The 14,838-nt window shown below is 47.9% G+C and overlaps 1 protein-coding gene across 2 annotated transcripts in view; it reads right to left on the bottom strand.

The window, feature by feature from the left end:
* Cyria (CYFIP related Rac1 interactor A) overlaps positions 1-11,935 on the bottom strand; it is a 99,149-nt gene extending 87,214 nt beyond the window's left edge. The window contains exon 1 of one of the 2 annotated variants that reach the window (XM_078029640.1): positions 11,836-11,935. The gene's annotated coding sequence lies outside the window, so the exon portion shown is untranslated. The remainder of the gene's footprint in view (positions 1-11,835) is intronic. The other variant, XM_078029641.1, reaches the window with a different exon arrangement.
* Positions 11,936-14,838: the final 2,903 nt, after the last annotated feature.

Genomic DNA, 14,838 nt, shown 5'->3' with positions numbered 1-14,838 from the left:
ACTCTCCACCTTTACTCCTCCTCACCTCGACACCCAGCTCTGCTTTGAAACTTATCATCATCAAACATAATACGCATTTGGCTTGTTTATACATTTATGGTCCATATTTTCCTATCAGCTCCAGGGGGCCAGGGAAGGACCTGACTCATTGTGGGTACTCAATAACTATGTGTTGAATGAGTACTTGGATGGATGGATGAATGGATGGATGAATTTGGTGCCCTGCTAGGGAAGGTTTCCAGGAGAAGGGAACTCTGGAGTGAATCTGAGAAATCTGTCTCAGTAAAGAAAGAGCATTTTAAAAAGAGGATGCAGCTCGTGTGTGGTTTTGGATAGATAACATTACCATTTTCTCTTCTGTAATATGAAGCTAATGTACAATATTTGCAAATCTATGATAAGCTAGGAAACCAAACAAAAGAGAGTTTGAGCCAGTAACAGTGAGCTATCAATGGTGCAGGCTGATGCATCCTGGGGAAAGACAGGGGAAGCCTGTCATGCTCCACAACCTTGGGCTTGACTCATGAGCAGCCGACGGAAACTGGGAAGCCCAGCACAGCGAGGGGGACGCTGGTGGGCCAGTGAGACTTGATCTTGTGTTGACAAGGGCGCCTCAGTTCCAGGCAGAGGCAAAATCCCAAGCACCCTGCGGAACTGCGCTCTGTGAATTGTTCATTCACAAAGCAAACCCAGCGCCTGGCATGCGATCTGCCTTTGAGTGAAGGATTCCATGGCTCTGAGTCCTGGTTTTGCTCTCTGTGCCGTGAAGGCCACATCTTCTCCCATTAATCGATACATGGGAAAGTTTCCAGAACAGTGTCTGGCACTTCCGAAACACGCAGCAAGAGTTCATTAGATGGAAACAGACGTTATTTGCACAAAGCTTACATCTAGGCGGGGAGAGTCCTGCAACTCCATGCTGGAAAACGGCAAAGGAACCAACCTGATGATTTTCTGAGGCTCAAGGGACTCTAATCATGGCAGAAAGGATTTTATTACCTAAAAAAAAAGTATGTCCTGGAAGCAGCGTGAGCTGTATGGTGCAGGAATGTGGAGGACTTCACCCAAACCCCGGTGCCCTGTGTTCACTGCCATGTCTTAAGGAAAAATTTTTTAAAATGTTCTTAGCATCAAGGTCTTTATCTTCAGAAAAGGAATAAAAATATGTGCCTTGCAAGGTGGTCTGTGGGCGCAGAAATGTCTACAAAAAGACTGGCAAAACAGTGTCAACGGGTGTTAACTGCATTCTGAATTCCATGATTCATTTTTACTAATGTAATTGAAAATTTGAGAATACTTTGAAAAATTAGGGGCCACATTGGGTCTGAGTAACCTGTAAATTGTTGGTTAGAAGAAAAAAAAACAAAAACTACGTGCATAAGCCACAAAATAACAAGCACACTGTAGCTATTTTAGTTTATATAAGCCACTCAAACTATTTCCTGAATCTGAGGTTTAACAGATAAACTTACACAACCCTCTACCTTACCAGTGAGTAGCAGTGTATACAGTAGAGAGGGAACAGGGGTACAGGGCCTCTGGCACATGGCTGATTTAAAGGGGGATACGAGGGGGGCATGTGGAAACCTCAATCTGTACTCACGGGGAAGAGGACTCCTGGTTACGGTCACTGCAGCCACCACACCACAAGAGAGCCTTTGGCCTAGCTTTAGAGGGCACCTTGTTCTACCCACTCATAGAGACAGGGGAACTGAGGCTCAGCGAGGGGCGTAAACACAGGTCCAGTCTCAGTGCCTCCTCCCACACTGGACAGTGCTCTCTCCTCCACCCGTGGGGTCTTCCAGCTCAGGAAGCAAAGCTGCACAGCTGCGGTAATCCTGCTCTGCTCCTTTCCCCCACGTCCAGTTCCCCTACTCGGCTAAGCCCCATGTCGGAGAAGATTGGCAGGAGCGTAGGCACAGCAGATCAGGCATGTTCTGGTCCCAGGGGCTGAGGCAACTCAACACTTTCTCCCTCTGAGTTTCCCTTTCTCCGTTTCTTTTTCTCTTTCTTTATCTTTTCCTACCTTCCTGCAGCTGACGATATTAAATAAAACTGAATATATTTTTTGTCCCTTATTTTTTGAAAACTTGTGTGAGATTTTTCTTTCATCTACTTTTATTTTTAAAGCAGCATATCAAGTGATCTGAGTTATTTTTAATACATCTAGAAAAGAGTTTATAGGGTTCTATGTTTCTGAAGCAGAAGAATCCAAAATTTCTTCCTAACGAGCGTAGTTTAGTTGCTTCCTGATACTTTACTTGATCTCTCCATGGGTCATGGATCCCTGAAAAACAAAAGGTCCCTCAGCCTCAACCTGCAGGAGCACTTGAGAACACAGCTGTGTTCAGGAGCCACACTGGCCAGGGGCTGGCCTGAGCCAGAGCCTGGTGCGGACAGCACCCCACAGGGCCTTGCTTGAGAAGCTCCCTCTGGCTCTGAAAGGCCCTCCAACCCACACACGCTCATGCCCACAGCACACCCATACACATGCTCACACTCATGCACACGCACCATACACCACCCACACTCAACAGCATGCTGGCTCACATACACCCACAGCAGAGTCACACACTCTCAAACCACACACACGCTCACCCCTGCCCCACACAACACATCCATACAATCTCTCACACACCCCACACCTGCCACACATTCACACTCACACCCACTCAACACACAGTCAAACCATGCACACACACACCCCATACCACATCACCCACTGTGCAAGCACACTCACACTCATACACTAGGCCTCTCCGATTGATGAGGGCCACCCCACAGCAATCTTCATCTCCTTACGCCCTGATGTGACATAGTTAACGCCTCAGTGCCTCCAGCTGTCTGCGCAAACGGAAGGCCTTAAAGATGCTACTCTCCCCTGTCATTTCCAACGTGGAAATCACCCTCTGTGGTCAGACCCCTGGTTCCTGTTCTAGCTGCTGATGGGGAGAACCTTCCAGAGAAGCAGGGTGGAACCTCAGAGACATGCAGAGCCACTGACTTGTCAAACCTCATCAAATTCTGGAGGAAAGTTAAGCTTCCAACAGGGCGAAAGTCAGGCAAAGGAATTAAAGGGGAATGGGAGCGGGTGGAGGTTGTCCACCGTTTGTTCTCCAGTCTCTTTACCTAAATTCTCCATAGTTCAATGCCATACAGAACAGCACATGCCTCCATTTCCTTGGGCAGATGTTGAACTGGCCCTGTGTTCTCCACTAAGGAACTCTGACACTCCTCTGAGCCCCTGAGCAGTGCTTAGCCATAGCCTTAATTATAGGCCCAGAACACAGGGCAACCACTGGTGACGGCCATTACCCTCACGGCTATGGTCATCCTCCTGCTGGGTCCAGTGGCCAACAGGCCCTTGCTGGCCTCAGAAATATGAATGGCAGCAGAGGTGCCATCCGACACACACAGCCAAAGGCAATGAGAGGTCAATCTCATGAAAGAAACAAAGAGCCTGGTGGGAACCAGGGCTGAGCCCCGGAGCCTCTCTCAGCCACCTGCCGTGGTCTGCCTGGGACGGAGCAGGCAGCTCTGTGCTCCGGGCCCCTCTCCCCCTGACCTCCACTCTAGACTCTCAGAGAGGGAAGGAGAGGTCATCTGCTTAGAAACTCAGTTCCCAGGGGAAAGAGAAGTGGCCACCCAAGACCACTCAACAGAAGCAGACCCAAGAGCCAAGGCCTCCTCGCACCCCTGTGGGACCGGGGCTCCTCACTTCCCCAAGCTTGCTCTTCACGCCCCGGTTCCTCCTCACAAAGCCGAAATGATGAGTCAGAATGAAAAAGTCCCGTCTACCTTCCCCTAAGGCCAACGGTGAAACTTGGTTATAGGCCACACACTCAATCAGAAATTCCCAACTTATTTTTACTTCTAAGGAAGCTTTAAATATATATATATATATATATATATATATATATATATATATATATATATTTGTACTGGTGAAACTTTGGAACCCATGTTTTAACATATTCTTATTGTTTTGGTTTGGGGTCAAGAATGGTCATTTTGATCATTTATTATTGTTTAAGTTGATAAAATATAAATATAAAACTGGCCATGTTTGGTTTTGATCAGCACAATAGGAACCATGTCATCACACTCTAAATCTCCAAAGGTGAGATTCTCGCCTCTGTCTCCCTAACTCTAGGGGCACCGGGACCACCTTAGGCACTCTGCAATGGATGCATCAATTTTTTTAAAAAAACCCTGTGTCCCCAAATGCTTCAGAATACAGAATCCTTTACACTCTGAAGAGGCGGCAGAATGCATCAGCCATGTATTCCATTTACCCCCAGGAGGGTCTGGGACACTGTCTTTCTGCCGAAACACTCATTCATCCTGAGTGGGCTAAATAAGAGCTATAAATAGTCGCGTGTAAGATGGAGCCAGCTTTTGCTTTCAAATGACTGATGGAAAGCATTTCCATTTTCAGAGCTTTTGAGATTTTTGTACGTAACAATAAGAGAACACGTACGCGTCAGAAAACAGCTTCCAAAGCCCATGATTCAAGGGCCCAGATTTGAAACCTCAAAACTTCAGAAAAAAACACATTTCAGAAATAAAGGAGCAGAAGATCACTAACAGGGTACACACAGAGCTTGATTCTTAGCCAACCTTGTCACAATCCAGTGAACACTGCAGCGGGGTTTATTTCAAGTGCTGAGTGAAGACCCCCAGGCTAGAGACAGGAGTCTGCAGGGATGGGCTTTGGGGGGCATTACCTGAGGTGGCTCAGAAAAGCATTATCAGAGGAAGGAGAAGGAGAAGCTCCAAGTCATTTCCCACTCAGAGCAATTAAGAGGAACCTAAAGGACATGGTCAGAACTTTTAAAACAAATTTTATTCATAGGTCAGGCAAAAGGGGAGGCTGATCAATATTTAATTCATTCATCCTTCCCCATATTCCTGAGACACAAACATTACAAACATCAGTCCACAAATTGGAAAACTTGGCAAATGTAGGGAATTTGCCCAAAGAATGAGCCAAGATTGCATCCCAGGTCTGCTCTCTGCACAACACGTGGCTCAGCAACTTCAAGGTCCACATGCCATTTGTCTGGATTTCAGAGCTGTAGGAAGTTCGCGCCCCCAGCCTGCGAAAAGGCACTGGTCTCAGACTCTCTCTCATTCTCTCCCCACCCCTTTCATTCATCTGTTTCTTTCTTTCTCTCTTTCCCATCTGTCCATCCGTCCTTCCATCCAATGTCCCTCAATTTCTATAGCACAAAGGGGTTAGACCCAGGGGTTCACCCACATGCCACTCTGTCCTTCTGTAAGCTGAGAACACAGCTGTTTTGTGATCCCATGATCACAAGCTGTCCCAGGAAGCATCTGAAAAACAAGTCATAAAGCACCTGCCTCAACGGGGAGGATTCACAGCTCAGCAAGGCCGTATGCTGCAGGCGCCCCAGCACAGGTCCTTACAGCTGGATGGCATCTTCTGACAAACTGGCCCGAGCAAAGGACACCCTGAAGGATGCCAGTCAGCCACAGAGTGACACTTAAAACTCGAGCCGTATGTTATTTGACTTCAATTTGAAGGCATGGAGGCACTATGGCTACCATGAACTTCCACCACTTGGAGATGAGCATTTTGCCACATCACATCTTGGAACCCCATGCTCCTCATGAACATGTGGCCTTTGTTGTCGTGTGCCTGGTGGAGGAGCAGGCTGTGAAGGTGCACACCATGGTTTCATACACCAGCTTGAAACCTCGGGTGGGCCTTTGTATCGAGGCAATGTCATGCATCTTCCTTAGAGTGGGGATAACATCTGTTTTGAACACTCTTCAGAAGACGGCTAAAAGTGGGTACTAAATGCTTGCCACTCTCATCCTGGCGGCAAGACCCTATATTGTTCTGTAGGTACTGCTGCCCATGTTTTACCAAAGGGGACATGACATTCAGCAAGATGAGACACCAGCCAAAGGCCAAGCTGCTCGTGAAAAGGCAGCGTGGGCATAAGATCCTGGCCTTCTCTGACTCTCTGTGCCCCACCCCCAGTATGCTGCCTCTCTATACTGGGTGATGGGAACCAGGGCTCCTCACTGCTAGCCAGCATCTGGTTGCTAGTAGGAATAAGAACTTGCAGAGTGCTCTGATAGGTGTGTTGGTCACTGATCCTCATGATCGGGTTGTGCATTTTATTTAAAACACAATAACATCAAAACAATTTTGTAAAAGACATTAATTCAAAAGAGAAGAGCACATCACAATCAGAGAGGCACCTGTGAAGTTGACTCCCTTTCCTATTCATGTGAGTGAAGATTCTGGAACACGGGAATACCTTGGTGCCTCTGCTGGGCTCCTGCATGCTTTCTGGACTCTTCTTGTTAACATCAGCCTAGGTATAATCATTTATTGGGATGTTCAATCGGAAAATAGTTCCCCTTTTGGAAAGGAGAGCAAGGTTTCTCTGCTCTTGGAGAGGATTCTGTGAGAACATACGTGGTTCTTCCCATCCCCAGCTCTCTCAACAACCTTGCTTATGAAGGCTGCCACATTTTCCTTCTTCACCTGTCACTCAGAAAAATGAGCCCAAGAGTTTATTAAAATCATCAGGCAAGATGCAGAAAGGTCCTTTTAATTCATTGACTCCAACCTTCCCATTTTACCAACACTGAAACAGCACAGAAGCCTTTTCTTCCCTTACCTGGAAAGTGAGGCACAGAATTAAGAGCCCAGATGATCAGCCCTCCACAACACATGCTTTTTAGTTTCATGCACTTTGTGCAAAAAAGCAGAGAAACCTTGGTCTCCCTCCCAGAAAGGAAACCACTTCCTAATTGAGCATCCTGATAAATGAAAGTCAAGGCTGATGTCAACAGGACGAGTCCAGAAAGGATGGCCACGATCCACTTGGGCATGTCCTTCCTCTGCTGAGTCCCCTATGGAGAGAGAGCCACCTGAGGGCAGGCAGGGCAATGCCACATTGACCACTGCACGCTTACCTTCTAGCGCGGCATAGGACAAGGAGCCACGCCATACACATTTGTTATATGAATGACTGATTCCATTTTTATGCTTGATCCATCATAAAACTGCAATTAAACTCTTTGGGGCACTCTATTTCCCTAGTTTCATTTAAAAAATCTAATTATCTATGCCATACAGAATTTTTATTAGAAAGTGAAGTCATTAAATAAGCAGACATCAGACTCAGGCCCTGAGATAATTGCAAATAGAAACACATCTGTCTGCTGCGCTGAGCTGAACCTGGTAAACACACTGCTGGGAAACATGGTGCCTCCTTTCAGCACTTGGGTTGGTTAAGGCAACAGGATTCTTAAGCCAAGGAAATTAGACTCCAAATTATCCAAGAAAGGCTAGGGAGCAAATCTGTAATCTTCCTAGACATGAACCCACATCATCCTTGCACTTGAAGAGTCAACCATCCCCATGGTCTAACCTTGTTGAGTCTCCCCCTGTCTCTGTATCTCAGGGAAGCACCTGTCAAGCTTTCCATTCAAATGCTCAATTACAAAATCTTGGGCTCTCCAGAGGCTCAGGTCATTTCAATGACAAACTAGCGATTCATTCTTGTGCTAAGGAAACTGCTCCCAGAACCCTCAAATGTTTTCTCTTAACGCAGACATGTCAAACTCCTCTTCTATTCACTTATAGGAATAAATCCTCAGCTAACTGCAGAAAGTCTCGTTAATGTTGTGCTGAGAGCAAAACCCCAATAAAGTCTCTAAATATTTACTATGAGTCTGAGTTACAGCACTGACCAGTTCCACCCCTATTAAAATCCGCTTGCATTCTCCAAACACAATTATTTTAGGTCACTGACACGCCAGCCAAGGAAATGACAAGACTGTGTACTTCAGCACAAAGAGCAAGCAGGACCTAGTTTTAAATTCTGGCCCTGCCACTTCTAGCTGCCAGACGCCATGCAAGTGACTTTTACCTTTTTTCCCAGTTTCTTTAACTGTAAAATGGGGACAATGATGCTGATGTCACAGAATTAAAATGATGATTATGGAAAATGCATACACATATATGCTAACTTAAAAGGGGAGGTGGTGAAGCTAAATATGTCCATAATGAAAAAAAACATGAAGCCTTCATTTTAAACTGTGCTCACAGACAAAGCAGGTTTCTGAAATTTAGTGGGTCTGCTGCCATTTCCAATTTCTTCCTCTCTGAGAAAACAAGTGTTGGAGATGTTGCAGCACTGTGAAAATAAACTAAGGGAGGACTCGACTAACCATTAGTGGTAGTGGCCTGAGCATGAGTACTTTGTAACCTTCCCCGATAATGAGTGGAGTGCCAAAGGCCAGAATTCACCCAAAGAGCTTCCTACCAGGGTTCTACCAGGACCCAGGGTATCAATAACCGAGAACGTTTTTCTAATCAATAGAACTGAAAAACAGCAAGTCTACTGTGAGGTGGGCACCATGCCAGACCCTACAAACACGACATTTAATTCCGAAAAGGCAAGTATGATTATTGCCATTTTTCAGATACACGCATTGAGGTCCAAAGAGATTAGAGGTACCTGTTGAGGATCTCAGAGCCAGGACAGAGCAGGAGGGGAGTTTCCACTCATGTCTGACTCCAAAACCCTCTTTCTTTCCAATCACCATGTTGCCTTGACAGGAAATTCATTCAGCTCCATTGAAGTAGAACCAGAGGCTACTAGGAGTGGATGAATGAAAACCCAGAATCAGGCAGGACTGGCTCCCTGCCACCTGTTCCTCTCCTGCTCTGCTCACCAGAGCTGAATGAGGGGGCTCTCCAGCAATCACCCCACTGCCATGAGGGCTGGACCAAGTTTCCCACGTGGGCAGTAGAACTACTGTGCTTCACAAAGCACTGGCCACCTAATTCAACCCTAAGGGGTGACCTGGTCAAGAGGCCATCATTGGGCCCAGTATCATCCTTTCACTAATCATGCCACCTTTCTGACTGTATTGCAAGGACTTCTTTTTCAGTTCTATCTTTTACACCCAATTATATTCTTTGAAACCAGAAATGGTGTTCATATTTATAATCCCCAGTATTGTGGTAGACAGAGTAGGAGCTTCACACATGTGAGGTGTGTAAATGAAGTATGGATTGAATATCAAGGCCAGAAGAGATGACTTCAGAGCATGCCTCTAACTCTGAGGTTTTATGGCTTAATTATTTTAAGTCAGTTATGGACCTCCAGACAATAGTTCAGGGGTCTCTGTAACACTGAGCTCTCCCAACAGAACCAGACATTATGGGTCCTTTAGCATTTCAGCCGTCCAAAGCACTCCCTACAGGCTCTTCCATTTCACCCTCATAGCAAACAGCCAGCAGGACAGATGCTCTCAACTCTTTTAGAAACTGAGGTCCATTGGAGTGAACTGACTTCCTCATGGCCAACATTTGACAATGAGGCTTCTGATCCCCTTTAATTTTCAAGCTGCCATAATACATTTTCAGCCTTTGATTACCAAGCCCGGAGCATGTCGGTAGAAAGAAGGAGAGGGACAGGAGTGGAACAGAAGAGAGTGCAATGGAGAGAAAAATAACCAGGAAGGGAGGAGGCAGCTTCACTGGAGTGTCATTGACAGGGGACAGTGGGTGACCCTATGGCCCTGGTGAGCTCAGAGCCCTCACCCAGGGCTGGCTCTGTGTCCCTGACTCATCCGGTTGCATGGAGGCCCTGGGAGTAGAAGCAAACTGAATTCTTCTCAGTGCTGAGTAAAAAACAGGAAGTCACAAGTGGCTTCCCTCTGCAGTCTGCCTTCAACCTGGGTTTCCAAAAGTTGGGGTCAAGGGTAAACAAAGGACATGACAGGCAGCTCCCTGGTGGCATGCCTCCACAGGGGACCAGCATTTCACCTGAGGAATTGGGGGACTGGAGGAATTCACCAGGAGCCTCTAGAAGCATGGGTTTAGGGGGCTGAGGCCCTGGGAGCAGAACCTGGGAACCGAGCAGGGTGGGAACCAGGGACATCCACATACCAGTTTCACTTTCCCTTCGTTCAATAAAAGTTGAGGGCTGACTCTGCTAACATCAGTTGACCACAGGGAAAAATTCCCTTGATCTGAGCTTAGTTTCTCCATCTGCAAAGTGGGGATAGTCCCTCCCCAACAGCACTATTTTGAAGATGAATGGAAAGCACATCAGTGAGCTGCCAGCCACTGTGCACCATTTGGGATCAATTATTACCACCCAGGCAGTGTGCTACCCACTGTGTACTCCAGCCCAGGATGCTCTTGAGAGCAGGAGGGAGTGCGGGCAGATCTGACCCCACCTCGCTCCCCTACTCTCCCCTCACAGGATAACAGGAGCCTGGGCAGCAGGAGGTGAAATTCTGCCAGCCCCCAGGCAGGGCCCAGTGCCCATGTTTATGACTGTTTATTTCAGAGCAAGTAGAAAGGAGAAATTAGAGCCATAAAAGACAGGACAACAGACCAATAAAAACCAGCTCCCAGAAGAGTCAGAGGGAGGAAGAGAGGCAAAACTGTCACCATAGCAACACAAGACAGTCAGAAACACGCAGGGAAAACAGCCGCTGCTCTGCCTCTTCTCTTCCCTGCAAAGAAGCCATAGAACCCCACTTGGAGCCATGTGAGAGACAGCAAGATCCACCCTAAGACCTCTGGCCTCCAAGCCCAGACCTGGCCAGTGGCCACTCTCCTCTTGCTGCCCAGCACAGGTCCCAGCCCTGTACAGTCCCAATCCAGCTCTCTGTGCCCTGGGAACACAACACTGTGCAGATGGCCAGGCCCATCCAGAGAAGGTGGTGGCCAGTGACAGTGGGGAAAGTTTCTAACAGGGAAAGGAGGGAGGGCTGCAAAGCTGTGGGGGAAGCCAAGACTTTGAACTCCAGTCCCATGACCCTGCCCTGGGTTCCCTAGGGAGCAGAGAGGGGAAAAAAAAAAAAAAAAAAGACATGGGAGGGGAGACCAGGCAGACCCAGACTCCAAAAAGGTGTCTCTGTCAGTACTGGGCCCTGTATCCCCAATAGTGCCTGGGGGAGTTCTGGGGAGCAGAATTCTGGGTGGGTGAGCAAATGGTTTTGGAAACCTTAAATAACAAAGCTCTTGGCCCTGGCATCTAGGGACATTGACAGCAAGTCTAAGCGGGTTGGAGAAGGACCCAGGACTGGCTGGCTCGTTTTGATAGAGGTGTTCTTTAACTGGCAGACAAGACAGGTGTCTCCAGCAAAAAGCGTGACTGGCCAGAGAGAGAACAGCCTCTTGGGAAGTGGGTCAAATTGTTCCCAGAGCTTAGGATCAGAAAATCTCCTTTTCCAGCCTGGAGTTCTGCGTTCTGAAGAAAGGGGGAGGGCACAGATGGCAAGCAGGTTGGGTCCTAGGCACAGCAGCTTGCACGCTGGCTGAGAACCTCTGCGGCAGGTGGCAGCAGAAGGGTCCAGGTGTACAGGGGCTGGGAAAGGGGGGTCTTCCCTGCCTCTGGGGCTGTAGAGAGTGATAAGGAGCAGAGCTGAGCCCCTGGTGATGGGAATGGGGAGGCAGAAGATTGGGGTCTCCTGGAAGAATGGCTTTGGAGCTGAAGATACCTGGGGGGTGGGGTGGGAGTGGCTGACGGGCGAAGGGGGTGATCTGGAAAAGGAACACATCAGGGACAGCCCTTGAAGACTGGGAGCAGAGCGTGCACAGAAAGACCTCTGGTGGGCAACCACTGGAGAGGGGCTCCGGGACCCCGTCCTCCACACCCGCTCGCTCCCTCCCCCAAGGCTGCAGGGGCGTCGGGAACCGGGCAAGGGTGGCGAGGTCGCCTGCACCCGCCTCGCCCGCAGCTGCCCGGCGCCGCCCGAGCACTCCGCCTGGGATCCCGCCCGCGCTCCCCGCTGCGCCCCGGGCCGCGTCCCGGCCGCGCTCACCGAGTCGCCGCCGCCCTGCTCCACCGCCCGCTCCGCCGCCGCTGTGGAAGCCTCTCTCCGCGGCCGCCGCAGCCTGCGAGATGGCCCGGGAGCCCCGCCCCACCCCGCCCCGCCCCGCCCCGCCCCCAGCCCTGCCCGCCGCGGCCGCCCCGCCCCGGCCCGGACCCCACCCCCGTTGTCACCCGCGTCCCCACACTCGCTCGCGCGACTCCTTCTCCTCCCAGGCTCTGCCCGGGGCGCTCCAGGGCTGGTGATGACCCTTCTCGTTCCCTCTCTTAGCCTTGGACACTTGGCCTTGCCCTTCAGGAGGAAGCCTGCACCAGCCCTATGCCCACACCCGGAATTCCTTCATACCCATTATTCCCCCGCATAAAAAGAGAAATCCCCGCAATCCATGCCTGCACACCCATCTTCAAAGACATCCAACCTCTAGCCCTGCTCTAAAATTACTTTGGATTCTGAAGGCAGCTTTGCTCCCAGACCTTTGCTGCATATCTTACTAACAGAGTCTCAGTCTCTTTCCAGGGTCGCAGTTATCTGATGGAATCACCAAAAAAAGTATTTCCAAATGCTTAATAGAAGTAAGTAAGTAAGTAAATAAGTAAGTAAATAAATAAATAAATGTGATTATCCTAAAGAGTAAGTCTGCAAAAACACTTTTTAAAATCCTGTGAGGTGAGGAGAAAGTGGATCACGCATCATTGTCATGATCATTGTTTTAAAACATCTGCTATAGAGGTTTTTTTGCAATACAGAGAGGGAGATTCAGGAAACCAGAAAGGTCTAAACTGAGCCAAACAGGTTGTGAGTCAGAGCTCCTGTTTGGGGGTGGGTGCAGACCCCAGCCTTGCAGCTTCCTTTCCCAATCAATCAACTAGAGCACCATCCAGCTCTTATTAAACCTTCACGGTGTGCTCAGCAGTGTGTTGTGCCAGTAGCTGAATTCCTTGGGAAGTATGTGGGCTGGGACCAGAAGGAGGCAAAGCCCAGGTCAGGAGCGTAGGAAGCATCAGGAGAATTTCATCAGTCCCTTGACTTCCTAAGTTTCAGTGTGTGACACATGGAAGACTTGCTCTGCCCAAGCCTCCACAGGGTCTTGACAATTCATGTGTCTAAAAGGTTTTCATGAACTGACTGGGGAGGCTCCTACTCAGATTTTGGTAGGAATTCACAGACAAGGAGCATGAAGTCACAGCCTAGTTAGATTAAAAAAGCTTACCAGTTGGAAGGGGTTCTTGGGATCCAAATGAATACTTTCCCCTTCCTCTTTTGAGTCTCTCAAGGCCCTCCTTCCCTGGCTCCGCTTCTGTTGTCAATTCCTGCAAAGATAATTTATAAACACACACACACACAAAAGAATTTCTCACTCGGTTCACCTTGAACTTGCTGAACTTCGGAAAGAGTAAACTCAAACTATCATTTCGGAACATGGCCAGACTTTACACGGTCTGTCTCTAATAATATAGCTTATGTTGGAAAGCAGAGACTATTTGTTGTATGAGATTTCACTTCCACACACTTAGAGATGGCTTGTGTTTCTATAATTGAGGGATACCTGCCTGGTAAGGCCTAGCCCATTGTGAAATAATAGGGTTTTCTAATTATTGGTGTGGAATTTAATAATTAAGTGTTTCCTAAGACACAATAATCAGATGAAATAGTCTTTCAACTTCATCAGTAATGCTAATAACAAGTTTAGAAGTTATTATAATAAAGATTACAGTGAAATTAAACTGTCATTTAGGGGGACAGGTAAGTTCAGATTGAATTCTGAAGGTTTTCATTCACATTATAAGTTGGCTAAAATGAACCTTACTATCTCAATTAAATGATGTTTAAATAGAAGTGTTCTAGTTGCAAGGACATTTTCCTTGTAAACTTATTTTTCTTTTCTTTTTAAATTTTTTCTTGCTTCATTCTAGGCAAATTCTCCACTGCTGAGCCACATCCTCAACCTTGTGAATTTATTTTTCAGGAGAGATCTATTGAGCATTAACCAAGTGCTAGACACCATGTTAAATGATGGAATAAGGACACATGTCCCTGGCCTTGAGGACACAGACAGGCTGCCAGCCTGGCTATGGCAAGGCAGAATAAGAAACAAGCTAAAATGGAGGTATTTTCTGGGTGGGTCCAGAAACAGAAGGAACTCATTGTGCCTGGGGAAACTAGGAGCAGGTTCTGAAGAAGACAGCTTTTAAGCTCAACCCTGAGAGGTGAGCAAGACTTCAACAGGTAGGAAATGAAACACGGGCACTGCAGGACAAGGTGGAGGCCACAGTCCAGGGGACTACACAAAGGGGGCAGGATCAGAGTTTCCTGAGAAAGCCTGGGAGCCTGGGTGACCCCAAGTCATGAAAAATGGGCATCTTCTCTAGAGACACAGCCACAGAAGCTGATCCTGTCCGCCTGCGACTCTTCTCTGAGACCCAGCCTAGGGCAAGGAGAAGATGTCCTCTAAATCTCATAACAAATCAGATCTGCCTTTCTCAGCATGGTACCTTTGCTCCCTGTGGGATCATTTCTGTTCCTGAACCTTTACGTGCATACCCACCAGGGATGGCTTCCTCCCTCATCTCTAGCTATCAAGGATCATCTGTTCCAAGGCTAATGATTCTTTGGGGACAGAGCAGCACTATGAGCTCAGACTTCTGTCCTCTGAGTATTCCTAATAAAACTGACAGTCTGGGCCACTAACTCCTCTGACACTTCACATGCCACCATATGCACTGGCGCTGGGACTTTTCACATATGCAACTTTCTGAGATCAGGGATCTTTTCCAAGGCAAGCTTTGGAGTCAAAGCTGAACACACATTGTGATTCTGCCAGTCAGTGGCTATGTGAACTCAAAAAGGTTACTTAATCACTTGGAGTTTTGGTGTTTCTTTTCCATAAAATGAGAGTAAAAAAGCTGTGTAAAATCTTCCACACCCTAGTATGTGTGTGTCACCTTGGGATGCCTTAAACTGTGCAGGGCATACAGTAAGTGCTCATTTCAGACT

This window comes from Ictidomys tridecemlineatus, chromosome 12 (genome assembly GCF_052094955.1).
Source record: "Ictidomys tridecemlineatus isolate mIctTri1 chromosome 12, mIctTri1.hap1, whole genome shotgun sequence".
NCBI lineage: Eukaryota > Metazoa > Chordata > Mammalia > Rodentia > Sciuridae > Ictidomys > Ictidomys tridecemlineatus.
The sequence above is the reverse complement of the archived record's forward strand: the minus strand, read 5'-3'. Positions and strand labels throughout refer to the sequence as shown.